We start from the raw sequence: 370 nt of genomic DNA, 5'->3' as shown, positions 1-370 counted from the left end.
TTGTGTGAGGCCTTTATTATGTTTAGTGTGTCTTTTATTGGGACTTGTGTGAAGAGGGATTCTACGTCGAAACTTACAAGCAGGTCTGTGGGATGTAGTAGTGGATCTTTTGGATCTTTCTTATGAAGTCCGTCGAGTTAGTGATGTGTGATTCAGTTTTTCCAGTGAGGGGTTGTAATGTTTGTGCTAGGAAGTGGGATAGGCTGTACGTCGGGGAGCGTATGGCGCTTACAATCGGTCTGAAGGGGATGTCCGGTTTGTGTACTTTTGGTAGTCCGTACAGTCTTGGTAGGAGCGGGTTTGTAGGTTTTAATGTCGATTTGGTTTTGCTGGGAATGTTGCTTTCCTCCACCAGGGTCTTGGTTTTTTG

This window comes from Trachymyrmex cornetzi, unplaced genomic scaffold (genome assembly GCF_001594075.2).
Source record: "Trachymyrmex cornetzi isolate Tcor2-1 unplaced genomic scaffold, Tcor1.1 scaffold134, whole genome shotgun sequence".
In the NCBI taxonomy this organism is placed as follows: domain Eukaryota; kingdom Metazoa; phylum Arthropoda; class Insecta; order Hymenoptera; family Formicidae; genus Trachymyrmex; species Trachymyrmex cornetzi.
This window is presented reverse-complemented; position numbering follows the sequence as displayed.